This window comes from Symphalangus syndactylus, chromosome 4 (assembly GCF_028878055.3).
Source record: "Symphalangus syndactylus isolate Jambi chromosome 4, NHGRI_mSymSyn1-v2.1_pri, whole genome shotgun sequence".
Lineage (NCBI taxonomy): Eukaryota > Metazoa > Chordata > Mammalia > Primates > Hylobatidae > Symphalangus > Symphalangus syndactylus.
The window spans coordinates 21,104,107-21,119,310 of NC_072426.2; positions in this window are offsets into that span (position 1 = coordinate 21,104,107).

Genomic DNA, 15,204 nt, shown 5'->3' on the forward strand with positions numbered 1-15,204 from the left:
ACCTTGCCTGAAACCCACCTTTGTGGGGACCTTTTATATTTGTAAAGGTGTAGACAACATTTGCCAAAATGGGTAACTTCTTTGAGTTACTGACTCAATTGCTAAATGAAAAGAGGTATGTTCCATTAACATAATCACTGCCAAATACTAACTGCTGCCATCGCTTCTGAAGTTCCTGATTGTAACTTTAAAAGCTGCCAAGGAAAGCCAAGAGATAATGCTGCTCTCATATATACAGTGAAAGGAGTATTTGCATGGAACTTTTGAAAACAAAAGAAAAATATGCTCATTTTAGAAAATTTAGAAAATGCTGTAAAGTATCAACTATAAAGTAATTCATCAAAGGATCTATTTTGATCTATTTCCTTGCCATTATCCATGAACTTACTTTGGTGTACTTCCCTAAAATCTTTATTGTTTGAATACCTATTCTTTAATTAGAATTATTCAGAATATATTATGATGTGATTGTAGTTAATATTCCATTGTGGAGATTTTAACAGTTTATTAAATATCTGTCATATTACCTCCTGCTTATTAACATAACTCAGTCATTCCCTTGTTAGTCATTGTTTTCAATGTTCACTATTGCAAATAGAGTGATAATGAGCATGTTTTATATAAATCTTTGTTACATCCCTGATTATTTTCTTAGAATAGCTTCTGAGAGTCATAGAAGTGAAATTGAGTCAAAGATGTAATTTAAATGGCTTGATACATATTGATGAACTGCTTTCCTGAAAAGTTATACCAAGTTATATTTATGAATTTTCATTTCTAGTCACCCTCATCAAATTTGGAGACTTTTAAAGTTAAGTTTTTCTAAGAGTAACATAGACCTGTAAAACATCAGTTTCTACATTGAGTATTCATTAGCTTCATGAATGAAAGAGTCATCAAAGTGTATGCCACCACTTAACTGAAAGGCAGGTTCTGTCACTCTGCAATATTTTCTAGTACATTTCCTACTGTAGTATAGGTATTTAATAAATATTTGTTAAATTCAATGAATGTCAAACTTGACCTTAGATGTACCAGCCAATGTGTGTTTTACAGAGGACTTTAACCTAAATATGTATCTCATTATATAATCACAATTACCCAGTGGGAGTTTTATAGATGAGAAAACTGAGGTTCACTGATGCTCCAGGAGTTGCTTACAGTCATGATTAGTAAATGAGGACACTGAACACTGAACTCCCAATTCATTCAATGGGTTCTCTATGCCACAGCCTAACATCATGGGGCAAAGGGATTCACATATGTTGTAAATGCTCAGGGCTCCACGCCGATAAAATGGAAGTCTCAACAATCATCAAATACACTATGATTTCTAGAAAGCACCTCTGGATAATAACTCACTTGCTTCACCAAATGTGACATCAACTTTCAAAGAAATCTAACTTATTTAACAGGCTTAGATTTAAATTTTTAAGCAGTACAAAGGAGTATTAAACCCAGACATAGTTCTCAATTCGTCTTGGAGATAGCAATGGTTATTGTTAGGTTAGTAAAATAATAAAAATCATTATCATTTAGTGAGACCCTAGGATGTGCCAAATAATACTGACAACCACTACACTAATTATTATTCTCATTTCACATAGAAAGGTGAGTTACCAATCCCATGTTTTACACCAGCAGTTCTGATACTCTAAGGTGCACCAGTATCACCTAGAGAGGTTGTTGGAAAGTAGATTGCAGGGCTCTGCCCTGTGTATTACTGATTTAGGAGCTCTGGAATGGGGCCTGAGAATGTGCAAGACTCAAGTTCCCTAGTGATACTGCAGATCCAGACATTCCCCACCTTGAGACTCTGTTTATTCCCCCAATAAATGGTAGAGGTAGGAACTGAATCTAGATATTCCTGACTTTAAATTTCAGGTTATTTGCGTTATCCCAAGTGGATTTTAATGTAAAGACTGAATTTAAATGGTCTGAATCTTATTTCACACTTAATTTGGTCTTTCAGGCTTGTTCATAAACTTACAAAAGCAGGTCTAAGAAATATACTTGGAATTCTAAAAATCAGGGACTGAAACAGAATTAATCGAGTTTATGACAATTAAGTTAGTCATCAGTGGCTCACTTTACCTTTCCTATTTCACAGAACAATGTTTTTAAAGCTAAAAGTGACCTTAGACCTCATTGCATTGAACTTTTATTTTATAGATGACCAATTTGAAGACCAGAAAGTGGAAGTTCCTAAGATGCTTCCATCTTCCCTACTGGTCAAATATCCGTGTTTCAAGAAAGCTAAACCCCTTTCTTCCACCACACTAGAGAGTCTACCACTTTCTTCTCTGTGTTGTGATTGCTTATCTTGTGATAAGTGCAACAGTAGAAGTCTTTCTCTGACTTACATTACCCCCCATATTTTACCTTATTGGTTTACAATTTTGTCTCCTCTTCTATATTAGACCCATCTGAAAGCAAGTATTACATTTATGAATCATTTGCATTCAGTTAGAAAGTGCTTGTTGAACTGAGTGGAATTTTATTTTACTCTTTGTTCTTTCTTCACCACTGTATCCATTTCACTGACTCAGTGGAGGAACTCAGTTTCCATACTGAGCTATAAGCAACCAACTTAGCTGTTTTCAGCTACCTCTTAAAGGTTTTCTTTTTTCTCACTGTGCTAATTATTTTGAACTCGAAGAACCTCTATGCTTACTCCTGAAATGTAATTATTAGTAAATATCATTGCTTTGCTTACTCCTGAAAGTAATCATCAGCAATTTTTTCCTCTGTTTTAGTATATTTAGCTATTTTAAAATCAGTATTATTTTTAGGATGATTGTTCTCCATAATATTTACGGGATCAAAAGATATTTTACATATGTTAAATATGTATGTATGTGTGTGGTTATAGAGATATATATACATTTTATGAAAATCTTCTGCACCACTTCTCTTTCAAATATGTCCAACTCCCATTTTCTTAGATAATTAAAATATCAGTCCATTTTATTATGGACAAAATATAAATTGTTTTAGAAAGTACAGTGGCAGAGTAGACTACAGACACAACCTGAAATTCTTATAATAATCGTCTTTTATTTCTTAGTCTAATTCAAAAGAAATACGACTTTTAAATCACATAGACTAGACAAAGAGAATTCGCCCAACTACTGCAGTGAAGCCAGCAGAAAAGAAAACCCTGCAGATGCTTTTCTTTGAATTAATGCAAAAGCTGACATTAAAGACCAGCAAGAGTGTAGGAGCAGTTGAATCACACGCCTCTTTCATTGCTGACATCTCCTTATTTGTAATAGAGGGTCATACAATAGTCTGAAACCCCTTTCTCAAAATATGTGTAAACCAGAGGAGCCTTTACGACCCACACACTCAACACTGTCCTAGTGTTGATACTGAAACATCCAATGCCATCCCTGAGAGAAGGAGTGCAATTCAATAATAAGAACAACAACATAATAATAATGATAATAACAGCAACCCTTTAACGGGTGCTTCTTGCATGATAAACACTTTGCAAATATTTTCTAAATCTAGCCTTGGGAAAAAATCCTAAAAAGTAGACATATGCACATCAAAGTTACAGACTCAAAAAGAAGCTCAGAGAGGGGAGCTTATCTATGTGAGGTCACAGGACTAGAGTGAGTCTAGACTCTTGGATTCTAAACCATACTATTTATTTAAATTGTTAACTACTCCTTTAGAAGTACAAATAAACATCTGTATTTCAATGGGAAGCATTACATGTTTTTAAGAATGATATTTTAAAGAAATCACTCTACCAGAGATCGAGGAAGAGTTGTTCTATTTTCCATCCAGTAGAAAACTCAAAGCATTTCTGGGCATATCATACACCCGAAAATTAGTCTAACAAATGGAAATTTTCTGTAGTATATACAACATGACAAAGATGCCATTCTGAGAGACACCCCCCACCCCCGCCCTAGGAAAAAACTGAGAAGCAGACATATTAGCATTGAGAATTCTCTCTCCTCCCTTGCTAGCCCTATCTTTCCAACGCAAAAGATGTCTGAACGAAACTTGCAACAAAATCTCAATTTCAAATATAGTTTTGATTTTTCTCAATTAAATATTGATGTCACAGATAACAGCTCTTTGGTGATCAAAGTCTATCTCCTGAATTATTTTTTGTTCAACACCAAACTGCACCATGAAAATCTTTCTTAATTTAGAAATATTAGACCTCTTCTGGGTTCTTCAAGTTCAGAATGAAAACAGCTAAATTGGTTGCTTATAGCTCAGTCTGGAAACTAAATTCTACAGTGAAAAAAATGCCTGAGTTCGTGGTTGCGTTCAGTTACAATGAGACAGAAAATGATATACAACATTGTTATCAATTACTGTCAAATGAGGATAGTAGCATACACCACAAATGTTTAGAGCTGTAAGAAACCATGAAGATAGCAATGATTTATCCCAAACCCCTCTTTCATGGCTCCCAGGAAGAAGGAGAAAAAAATGAAAAAGACTTGTCTGACTTTGGAGCTATAGGGAATGGGTTCAAGTTCTGATTATGCCATTTAGAAGCTGCTTGACCTTGAAATACCTAACTAACCTGAACCTGTATTGTTTCATCTATAAAGTAGAAATAATAATTTCTGCGTTACAGCATTGTTTGAAGGATTGGAGATATGTTATTTAAAATGCCCAGTCTATTATATATGCTCAAAAGACCAAGAAATTTTGATTCAGAGAGTTTATGGCTTATACAATATTACACAATGGTGCTTAGTGGCAGAGCAGAAACCAGAGCCCAAAGCTCCCCACACAGACAAGTGCTTTTAATAAAACCTCCTGTGAAATAGATGTAGGCTCTGCCTTCCCTCATTAGCAATGGTTAGGATTAGTTTGTTTCATTTAGTACTTGTTGTTATAGTCAGTTCTCATGCTGCTGATAAAGACATACCTGAGACTGGGTAATTTATAAAGGAAAGAGGTTTAATAAATTCACAGTTCCACATGGCTGAGCTCCCATGATCATAGTGGAAGGTGAAGGAAGAACAAAGGCACATCTTACATGGAGGCAGGCAACAAAACTTGTTCAGGGGAACTCCCATTTATAAAACCATCAGATCTCATGAAACTTATTTACTACCATGAGAATAGTATGGGGGGAACTGCCCCCATGATTCAATTATCTCCACCTGGCCCCACCCTTGGCACGTGGGGATTATTACAATTCAAGGTGAGATTTGACACAGTCAAATCATATCACTTGTTATTTGTAGCTTTTTGTTAATGTTTTCATTTGTTTGTTGTTTTGCTATTTCTAGGCTAAAAGACAAATGAAAGTAGAAGAGAAAGTGATAAATGTCCCTTGCAGTTACTCTACCTGCTTGTCTGAAATGAAGGCCCTGGCTACTCCAAAGAGAGAAATACACAGGGTCAGAACCAATGGATGGACAGCTCCAGGACACAGTGAATGCCCTGTATGCTGAAAGATGTGAGAATCCCATAGCAATGCACTTGGACATGCATTCTGTGCAAAGTGCCTCTTCTTCTGGTCAAAAAAGAAATGACGGTGTAGAGTCAACCTCCTGTTAACTTAATGTGCCAAAAACCATCTTATAACCGAAAATAGGATTAAGAACTCTCAGAGAAACTTCAGCCAGGAGGACTAGACTAATCAGTAACTGGTAGTCCACAGGCACACAAAACCAATGTAATTACCTTGACTCAGGCATCCTGGGTTTTTGTACATACATATATATGTATATATTACAGAAGTTACCAAGATTTTAAAAACAATAGAGGTAATTAGATCTGTGGATGTCCATTCTATCTGACAATCAAGATTTGGGCAACCATTCCAAAACTGTTCTTCTGCCTTAGTTTTAATTTTTTAATTATTATTTAATATTGACTAGATACAAAAGAATATTTAGAAAATGCATGTGAAATATGAAGAAAAGCTATGCAAATGTGTGTGTACTCACTACCTAATTTAAGCAAAAGGATGCCCCCTCTCCATTTTTGGAGGGCCTTCTCAAGTCCCTTCAATTCCTTCCTGCTCACAGTGAAGCACAATCTTCTGAATGCATCATTCTTTTGCTCTTCTTCAAAGTGTTGCCACATATGCTTTATACACCTAAGATAGTATTGTTTAGTTTTACATGGTTTTTGAATGTTATATAAATAGAATAGTGTCACAAAATTTTTATATAAATTGCTTTTTCCCTCACATATGCTCCTGAGAGTCATTTTTGTTACTTAATAGCTAAAATTCTATTATTCACAATTCCCTAGTGTTCTAGAATGTTAATGTACCATGACTTACTTACTCATTTTACTACTGAGCTTCTGAATGGCTTCAACTATCTATTCTGAACATTCTTGGCCATGTCTCCAGAAGCACATGCAAGAGTCATTCAAGTATCTTCCATAGTCTCTCACATGAGATTTGCCGTCAGAATCCACATCACTCCACATGCTCAACACTTAAAATTACAAGCCCCTGTAAAATGGTATCTTCCTTGATTTAATTTGCATTTCCATAATTGCTAATGAGATTGAGCACATTTTTATGTTTCTTTGTCATGCATTTTTCTTTTGTCAAATATTTATGCATGTCTTTTATCCATTTTTCTTCTGAGTTTTCTTTTTGTTATTAAATTTATTGAGTTGAATTAGAACTCTTCGTTGGTTTTGTATATTGCAAATATTTCCTTCCCCATTGTGGTTTGTGTTTCTTCTTGTTTTAAAACAAGTGTTGATAAACAGAGATTTTTAATGTAGTGAAATTCATCTATTATTCCCTTTGAGATTAGTACTTTTTGTGTCCTGTTTAAGAAACTTTTCTCTACCCTGGAGTTATAAATATATTCTCCCATGTTATCTTGTAAAATTTTATAGTTTTGCCTTTCACATAGGTGTTTAAACGTTCATATGGTTTCTAATTGCTTCCACACAATTTTTTAAAGTCCTTATTTCTCCGCTTAGCTGCTGTACTAACTTCAACCAAAATTATACTTCCACATAAGCGTGCTTCTTTTGGGGGACCATTGCAATCAATTCCAGCAGTCATCTTCTCTATCTCTGCACCAGGACCACACACTGTCTAATTTTCTATGAGTTTTGTCTTATCTGAGACAAATGCTTCCACTTTTATACTTCTTCAGGGGTGTTTTGGCCCTTTGAGGACTTTTTCACATACATACATATATATATTATGGAAATATATACATAAACTTTCAAATTTATTAGTATGAGGTTATTCATATTATTCTATTGTTTTTAAAATCTCTGTAACTTCTGTAATATATACATATATATGAATGTACATAGATATATGTTACCATAATATATACACATACATATATATTATGGAAATGCAAATATATGTATATGTATGCAATATATATATATATATATATATAAATAAATCATCTCAAATTCCACCAAAGCACCTATTGATATTTTTATTGGAACTACATTAACTTTATAGATCAATTTACAATGATGCTATAGATTCACCTATAGATCAATTAGCCTTTCAGTATTGAGTCTTTGTATGTCATTTATTTAAATTTGGTATGAGGTCTAGTAGTAGAGTTTTACTATTTTTTCCATGAGGTTCTTGCTTATACTTTGTTATATTTATTCCAAAGTATTTTACATTCTAATGCTCTTTTAAGTGGTATCATTTAAAATTACTTTTGAATGAAATTTTCCATAGTGTATAAAAATACAAATTGATTTTTTTAGAACTACCATATGATTCAGCAATCCTACTTCTGGGTGTATATCCAAAGAAAATGAAATCAGTATGTCAAAGAGACATCTGCACTCCCATGTTCACTGCACCATCATTTACAATGGCCAAGATATGTAATCAAATTTAATGTCCATCAACAGATAAATGAAGAAAATATAGTGTTATACACAATGCAATACTATTCAGCCTTAAATAAGAAGGAAATCCTATCATTTGTGAAAATATGGATGAATCTGAAGGAAACTATGTTAAACTATCCCATTTATATGTGGAATATATTACATTTTTAAAAGCTGAACTCATAGAAGCAGAGAGTACAACGGTGGTTACCAGAGGTTGAGGATTGGGAAGAATAGGGAAATGATAGTCAAAGGATACAAAGCCTCAGACAGGAATAAGTTCAAGAGATCTACTGTACAACACGGTGACTATAGTTGGTAACAACATATTGTGTTTTCGAAAATTGCTTAGAGGGTAGATTTTAAGTGTTCTCAGCAAAAAAAAAAGTACGGGAGGCAATGGATGTGTTAATTAGCATCATTTAGCCATTCCACAATACAGACATATTTAAAAACAACATGTTATACATGATAAATATATACAATTTTGTTCGTCAGTAAATGTATTAGTCTGTTTTTACACTGCTGATAAAGACATAGCCAAGACTGGGAAGAAAAAGAGGTTTAATGGACTTACAGCTCCACATGGCAGGGGAGGCCTAGCAATCATGGCAGAAGGCAAGGAGGAGCAAGTCACGTCTTACATGGATGGCGGCAGGCAAAGAAAGAGAGGTTGTACAGGGAAACTCCCATTTTTTAAAACCATCAGATCTCATGAGACTTATTCACCATCACAAGAGCATCATGAGAAAGACCCACCACCATGATTCAGTTACCTCCCACCAGGTCCCTCCCACAACATGTGGTAATTCAAGATGAGATTTGGGTGGGGACACAGCCAAACCATATCAGCAAATAAATATACAATTGATTTTTATATCTAGATAAACTCTTATAATCTTAATAATTTGTGGAGAGACTTTTTTTTTTTCCATGATCATGCCATCTCTGAATAGTGTTGTTTCTTTCTCAATCTTAATCCCTTAATTACTTCTTGGGACAAAATTGACTTGGACTTCCAGTATAATATTAAATGTAAGTGGTGATAGCTGACATTTTTGTTTTATTCCTAATCATAAAAAGAATACTTTCAATGTTTTAACAAGAAGTATGATGTTTACCATAGTTTTTCTATAGGTATATTTTCTTGAATTTAGGAAGTACATTTTATTGCTAGTGTCCTAACAGTTTACCATAAATGTATATTGAATTTTGATAACTTTTTTCCTGCCTCTACTGAGATCACAAGATTCTTATTCTCCCTTAATCTGCTAATATGGTGAATTAAATTACTTCATAATTTCAAACTAACTCTGCAACGCTAGAACACCCTCCAATTAATCATGTATTATCCTTTTATGATTGCTGCAATCAGTTTACTAATACATTAAGATTTCTGTAATTATGTTCATAAATGAGATTGGCCTGTAATTTTCCTTCCTTGTGCAGTCCTAGACTAGGTTTCACATATAAAAGGAGTTGAACACATTCCTTGTCTATATTATACAAGATTCACAACATTGAAATCATTTGTTTTCTCAGTGCTAACAGAACAGATAAGAACTCTCTGGTTCTGATATTTTCATTGAGGGAATATTTTTGAACTGTTCTTTTAATTTCTGTTGTAGCTATGTGACAATTAAGGGTTGCTGCGGTTTTTTTAGTCATTTTTGTAGATACATTTTTTTCCCAGAAATTTGTCCTCTCATCAAAACTTTCAGATTTATTAGTATGAAGTTATTCATATTATTCTATTGTTTTTAAATCTCTGTAACTTCTATAATTGTCTCTTCTATTCATAGTGTTTACTTGTGTCTTCACTCTTTTTTTATGACCAATCTTGACAGAGGTTTTTTGATTTTATTAGGTCATTCCAAGTGAATCTTTTGGCTTTGTCAATCTACTCTATTACATGTTTGCCTTCTATTATATTCTTTACATCATTTCCTTCTTTCCAGTACTTTCTTCATGTTTATATCATTATTCTTTTTCAACTTAAGTAAGCAGCCTAGGTCATTCACTTTGAGGCTTTTCTTTCACAATACAAATAATTATCATTTTACCTAAATCCCCCAAATTAAATGCAATGTAGTTTATTATTTCTCAGTTCAAGATTTTTTCTTATAATTGTTTAACTTGTGAATTACTTAGGAATATGTTTCTAAATTTATGAAAATATGGGATTTTTTTTAGTCATATCTATGGGGAATTCAGGGCTCCTGTCAGCCATTGGTAATGGATCTTCACCTTACATCACTCTCCCCAACTAGGACCATATATTCCTTATGACTGCACTTCACTCAATTTCCAACTATAGTCCAGTGACCTCATTGCTGTGGAAAGAAGCATTGCTTTGAACACTACATTCCTTAACTGGGCCAGGCAACTTTCAGAGAGTCACATGTCCTCTCTCAGCAATTTCACCTCTTCCCACAGCTCAACAGCTGCCAACAATGTGCTCCAACCATCCTTCAAAATAACCACCAGAAAACACGGGACCACCCAATACCAAAAGTGTTGATCCTTGCTACTGTTTAGCAAACATTGTCTTGCCTCACTTATCAGATCATTCCCCTTGGAAAAAAAAGACCACCTGGGATGTCATCCAGGTTCTTCAAGGATAACTAAACATGCATCACAGGAAACAGCTGTGTGGGCTGTCCTATTTTTCTGGCTCCCAATTGTTTCTCTTTTATTCTCATTTTCCATGCCTACCCTAGTGCTTTATTTGGATCCCAAACTATCTTGAGTGCCAAGCCCACACAGGCTGGGACAAGCTTTACTTTTATCATTAACTGGAAACATAAAGAAAATCTACACTGAAGGAAAACTTTTCAAATTCAACTTTCTTATTCAAATATACTTATCTTTTAAAATTAACATAAAATTGTATATTTTTACCTTGTAAAACATGATGTTTTGAAGTACATATACATTTTGGAATGGTTAAATTTAGCTAACTAATAAATGCATTACTTCACAGGATTATCATTTTTGTGGTGAGAACACTTAATAGACACTCAGCATTTTTCAAGGATACAATATATCATTATTAACTATAGTCAGCTTGTTGTACAATAGACCTCTTGAATTTATTCCTCCTATCTAGCTGTAATTATGTATCCTTTAACCAACCTCTCCCCAATTTATCATCCCCCATCAAGTCGAACTTGTGTCAAGCAACTGCAGGAACATGAGGTTTTATAATAAAATTTGTCAGAGTGAGTTGTGGAAGTGGCTGAATTGAGCGCAAAGAGTTGAGTATTCCTGATTTGAAATGCTTGGGACCAGAAATATATTGGACTTCAGATTTTTCTAGATTTTGGAACAGTTCCATATACATAATGAAATTTCTTGAGGATGGAACCCAAATCTAAACATGAAATTTATTTATGTTTCCTATATACCTTATATGCATAGACTGAAGTTAGCCTTATACAATATTTTTAATAATTTTGTACACCAAGGTTTTGACTGCAGTTTGATTGTAATCCATCACATGAGGTCAGGTGTGGAATTTTCCACTTATGGTCTCATTCATGCTCAAAAAGTTTCAGATTTTGGAATATTTCAGATTTTGGATTCTCTAATTAGGAATGCTCAACCTGTATTATGAGTGGTAAATGACTAGTTCAGTGCACAGAGGGCTGTGTAAGGATGCTCTGCTCTTTTAAAAAATAAAAATTCTATATATTTAAGGTGTACAACATGCTATTTAATATACAGTGAAATAATTACTAAGTCAAGAGAGTTAACATATGCAGCATCTCACATAATTAATTTTTTGGTTTTTGCTTTTTCTGTTTGCTTGTTTTGTGGTGAGGGTGCCTGAAATCTACTCTCTTAGCAAATTTCCAATTCTTAATAAAGCATTATTAACTATAACCGTCATTCTATATATTAGATCTCTAGGCTTATTTTTCCTATGTGGTTGCAAATTTGTACCCTTTGATCATCTTTGATCATCTTTCTGTTTCTCTCAACCTTCAGCCCCTTGTAACCACCATTCTACTCTCTACTTCTATGTTAATTTTTTCCTATTTCATATATAAATGAGATCATGCAGTATTTGCCTTACTGTCTGTGGCTTATTTCACTTAGCACAATGTTTTCCAGGTTTATCCATGTTGTCACAAATGACTGGATTTCCTTTCTAAGGCTGGATAACATTTCATTGTGTTTCCACACCACATTGTCTTTATCTGCTCATCCATAGATGAACACTTGATTCCAGTATCTTAGCTATTGTGAATAATGCTGTAATGAACATGAGAGTATAAAGATCCTTTTGAGGTACTGATTTCATTTCTTTTGGGTAGAAACCCAGAAGAGAGATTGCTGGGTCATATACTAGTTCTATTGTAATTTTTTTGAGGAGACTTCATACTGTTTTTCAATAATGGCTGTACCAGTGTATATACCCACCAACAGCATAAAAGGGTTGTCTTTTCTCCACACCCTGCCAACACTTTTTTATCTTTTTGATAATGGCCATTTTAGCAGGTGTGAAGCAGTATTTCATTGTGGCTTTAATTTGCATTTCCATCTTGATTAGTAATGTTGAGAATTTTTTCCTCTACCTTCTGGCCATTCGTATGTCTTCTTTTGAGAAATGTCTGTTCATATCTTTTGCCCATTTTTTGATCAGGTTGTTTTCTTGCTATTGGGTTGTTTGAAATCCTTATGTATTGTGGATATTAACCCCTTATCAGATGTATAGTTTACAAATATTTTCTTCCATTCTGTAGGTTGTCTTTTCACTCTGTTAATTAATTCCTTGCTTTACAGAAACTTTTAAATATAATGTAACTTCATTTGTCTATTTTTTGTTGTTGCCTGTGCTTTTGGGGTCATATTCAAAAAATCATCATTAGACCAATATCATAGAGCTTGTTCTCCATGTTTTCTTCTAGTGTTTTTATAATTTATGTTCTTACATTTAAGTCTTTAACCCATTTTGAGTTTATTTTTGTATATGGTATAATTGTCCAATTTCATTCTATTGCATATGCAAATCCAGTTTTCCCGACATCATTTATTGAAACAACTATCCTTTCCCCATTGTGTTCTTTTGGTGACCTTGTCAAAAATTAGTTGACTGTATATGCATGGGTTTATTTTCTGTGCTCTGTATTCTGCTTCATTGTCCCATGTGCCTGTTTTTATGCCAACACCATACTATTTTGACTACGACAGCTTGTAAGATGATGATGCTTTCAACTTTGTTCTTCTTTCTCAAGTTGCTTTGTGTATTTGGTGCCTATTGTGATTCCGTACAAATTCTAGAGTGTTTTTTTATTTGTTTGAAAAATGCCATTAAATTTTTGGGAAGGATTGCATTGAATATGTAGATCACTTTTGGTAGTATGGACATTCTAACAATATTAATTTTTTAATCCATGAATGGGAAGTATTTTTCCATTTATTTGTATCTTCTTCAGTTTTTTTCATCTATGTTTTATAGTTTTCAATGTACAGGTCTTTTACCTCCTTGGTTAAATCTATCCGTAAGTATTTTATTCTTTTTGATATGGTCTAAGTGGGATTTTTAAAAGTTTCGTTTTCCAATAGATTGTCACTGATGTAAGGAAACAACTGATTTGTCTATCTTGATTTTATATCCTGCAACTTTACTGAATTTGATATTAGTTCTAACAGTTTTTTATGAAGTTTTTAGAGGAAATTCTTTGAAGTATCTTTTTTACTCAATTATATACATGTTATTATAGGTTGAATATATAGCAGTTAAAGAATGAAATGGATATGAAATTCATCCTTTGAAATGTGTTACGTGGCCCACTTGCTTGCTCAGAAAGAATATGTCTCCTACAATTTGTTTGAAGCTTATAAATTACGTTGTTAAAACACTCTATTATCATTGATGTGCTTGTCTACAGATTCTATCAGTCATTAAAATGCGTATGTTTAAATCTCCGACAGTGCTACTGTTTTGTTAATTTTATTTGTATTTGGTCAGTTCTGGCTTTATATAGTTTCCAAGCCATATATTAGGTGCTTAGAAGTCTAGATTATTATAACTTCTTGCTTGAGATTTTATCATTATAAAATTGATTTTTATCCTCAGTAATATTTCTTAAAGTCTGTTTTGACTAATACTATAGCAATTTCACCTTTATTTTGGTATTTTTCCTATATATGACTTCATATTCTTTGATTTTCAAACTCTTCTATATCCTAACATTCCAGATGGGTCATTTGCAAGTTCTATGAAACAGGATTGAGGTTTATTGGTCTGATACTCTTTTGCTTTTAAGAGGAGCACTTAAACCACTTAATTTTGTCATTATCACTAATGTGTTATATTATTTACTTTTGTACTTATTTTTTAATCATTTTTCTTCCATATTTTTGTTGCTCTTTTTTCTTTCTGCATTGATTTTGGGGGGGACTTAGAAAAAAATGGCAGAGGCAAAAGTAACTTGCAGGTCCCATTTGGATGGACAGAGCAGCATATGGAGACTCACGCTGTAAACTTCTGCTTCAAGAACTACTGCAGGAACATACCAGAAAAGCCAAGAGAATCCACAGACCCTTTGAAGGAGGTAGAATGGCACCTCAAGCTCCGTAGGACAGCCAAGGAACTACGTCAGCTTGTTCTCAGCTGGGAGGAGTGTGGCCTGGGGCAAGTACTCAGCCCTGATCACCAGCTCTCTGGAATTAAACACAGTGCTGTTGGGGGAGCTCCGTGGGAGTGAGACCTGTCTTTCAGGCTGCCAGCTGCATGGGAGCTGGGTGAGGCCTGTGGCTCCTGGCTTTCCCCCATGTCCCTGGCAACCTGTGTGATGCAGCAGAGGCAGCCATAATACCCCTGAGAACATAACTCTGTTGGTCTTGGAACCACACTCTCATCCCCCACAGCAGCTGCAGCAAGTCCCGCCCGTGGAGAGTCTGAGCTTAGACATACCCAGCCCTGCCTTCACCTGATGGTCTTTCTCTACCTGCCCTGGTAGCCAAAGACAAAGGTCAAAAACTCTTGGGAGTTCTATGGCCCTGCCCATAGAACTCCACCTGAGAAACCAGAACACTTATCTGAAGAAGACCCTCGGGGGCAAGCTTATAACCTCCCTACACTACTGCAGCTGATGCACTCTTGAACTCGCGACCTCCTGGCTGGAGGCCAACCAAAAAAAAACGAGCACACTTAACCAAAATACTACCAAGGACCCTCATAAGGCCTGCTTCACTCCCCTGCTACCTCCACTGGACCAAGTGCTGATAACCACTGCTGAGAGACCTGAAGATGGATCTCATCACAGGACTCTGCAGACACTCCCCAGTACCAGCCCAGAACCCAGTAGCTCCACTGGGTAGCTAGATTCAGAAGAAAAATAATCACTACAGCTTGGCTCTCAG